Consider the following 2517-nt stretch of genomic DNA (forward strand, 5'->3'; position numbering starts at 1 on the left):
TTCTCTTAACATTCATTATATGCTTTAGCCTCCAGTCCCCTAATCATCCTTGTTGCTCTTCTCTGCGCTCTTTCTAGAGTCCCAACATCTTTTTTGCATTGTGATGACCAGAACTGTACACAGTATTTCAAGTGGGGTTTCACCAGTTCAGCTCTCCCACCTGTGGTCCTCAACCATAGATTAAGCTTGTTAACTGGAGAAGGATAGTTAAACCAGGTCTGGTCGGTTGCAATATTTCACATTTCTGAAACTTTGTCTAATTGCCCATCTCCATGCATGCAGTGTTTCTTCGTTGCTTCTCAGACATACTGCTAATGGCAGAACCTCTGAAGAATCACCATGGCTAGAAAAAACTTTTTTGGGACTAGAGGAAGTCATAGCCCTGCAGAAGACCGGCTCCAATCAATGCAGGACTTTAGCTTTGGTCCGTGTATCAGCCTTCAATACTTAAATCAAGCGTTAACAATAGACAAACAATCAAGTAGAAAACAATACTCTGGGGATAATGGTAAAGATGGCATTCTATATTTCTTACACATTTCGTTATGTGCAACTAGTAGGGTTTGCTTATGTATTCATTCAGTCAGATGTCCAGCTAGCAAATCCAGCAAAGGAACTCCGGGGACATTGTTCTTCCCAAAATACTTTTGTTGAATACACTACAGGAGTGGCCAAAATTGTGGAAACCCTTTGGAAAAAGTGTACAGTAGAAATGCCACCTTTGGTTAAGTTTCCACCAATTTTTCTTCTAATTTCTTTATAACTGTAGCCTTGTTCACTCTTAATAATATTATTTTACATCGCTTTCTGGGCAACCAGTCAACTCTTTGTACCATTACTTTAATTTTATTATGTTTTACAAGCTCACTAAATGAAAGAGAAAAAAAACCCCAACCAACTTGATAGCGATTCTGAGAAAGCTGAGCACCTGCTATGTCCTCCAGGAGGAAAAACCAAGAGCTCTGTGCTCTGTGCAGGGAAGAAAGGAAGAAGATTAAGAATCTCTTGGGCCAGGATCACGCAGAGTGGCAGACAAAGAAGAGAGCCAGAGTCAGCTTTTATCTCTCTGTCTATACTCTGAGGACAGGAGGTCAAGAAGTGCTAAAGAATTACAGCCATTGGATTTTAATGGAGTGGAAACCAATGGTAGCAGCACATGAAGGAATCTCTTTACCTTCACAATTTGTACCACAGCAAAGCTAATTTCCCTATTTTGACTAAAAATGGATGAAAATAAGACAGAACCTAGAATCCGAACTAAAAGATGATCCTATTGCCAGGATACTGCTGGGTACAGTGGAGAGAAACATCTTAGATTTCCCTCCTCTTCTGGTTCAAATATGGATGGGAAATGGATGGGCTTTGCTTCCTTCCTTAAGCCAACGAGCATGGCATTTTCAGGAGGAATAAATTCAAAAATAGTTGCAAAAAAATTTGCTCTCTTTTCCCGGAAGATTACTTCCCCATTTGTAGATATCAGACTTTGAAGCATCTGCCAATACTATGGAAAACCTATTAAACAAATGAGCAACGCCTTTTTGTTCCCCAAACAAACTGAAATATGAATTTCAAGCTGGGGAATGTGAGAAACCAAACATGTTTACTTGCTGTATAGTTAGTCACAGAAGGACTCCATCCCTCTCTAGGTTCCAAACTGATATTTTCATAGAACATAGAATCATAGGATTGGACGGGACCTTGGAGGTCTTCTAATCCTACCCCCTGCTCAGGGCAGGAGACCGTATAATATCCTGGTCAAATGGTTGCCCACTTTAGTTTTAAAAACTTTCAGTGTCTGTTCATGAAATTAAGCAAGGTCTGTCAGTCTGGTGCCACTTTAAATGCCAACTCTAAGTAGGCAAGAAAAACCAAATGCACAGGTACAGAATAGGTGGTCCTTGGCTCAATAGCAGTAACCGTGAGAGGGATCAAGGAGTCCTGGTGGACAACCACTTGAGTATGAGTCAGCAGTGTGCTGCAGAAACCAAAAAACAAACTAACAAACAATGCAGTCCTAGGCTGCATTAACGGAGGGAGAGTATCAAGAACGCATGAAGTGTCAGACCTGCCCCAGTATCATCTCCTAGGAAACTCTCAACTCCATTCGGTTGAAGTGAAAAGGCACTTTTACTAAGAGATGCTGGTTGCAGTAAAGCCAGGCGGAATCTATGGTCCCTGCGTATCAACACAGAACTAACCCCTTGGTTTCCCCGGCCCTCCCCCCATGGGCCGTCAGTGCGCAGCCGATCCGGCCCTGCCGACATGTTTTGGGAAACTCTGGGGTGTTTGGGCTGGTGAAATTCCACTCTCAGGGCAAATGGCCTTGAAGATGCCGGCACGGACCAGATTCCAAAATGCTCTGTTCTTTCTCAACTGTCAATTCCTGCTCCCAATTTCCCATCATAAAGGTATACAGCTTTATTGCCCATTTGTTCCCCCCATCCTTCCCCGGTTGATGGCAGGATGCCAGCGAGGCGCCACGCCGAAGGTGGTGGATCTGACTGTACCATTTTATAC

The sequence above is a fragment of the Protobothrops mucrosquamatus genome, unplaced genomic scaffold, assembly GCF_001527695.2.
Source record: "Protobothrops mucrosquamatus isolate PMUCROS unplaced genomic scaffold, P.Mucros_1.0 scaffold31, whole genome shotgun sequence".
NCBI classification, from domain to species: Eukaryota; Metazoa; Chordata; class Lepidosauria; order Squamata; family Viperidae; genus Protobothrops; species Protobothrops mucrosquamatus.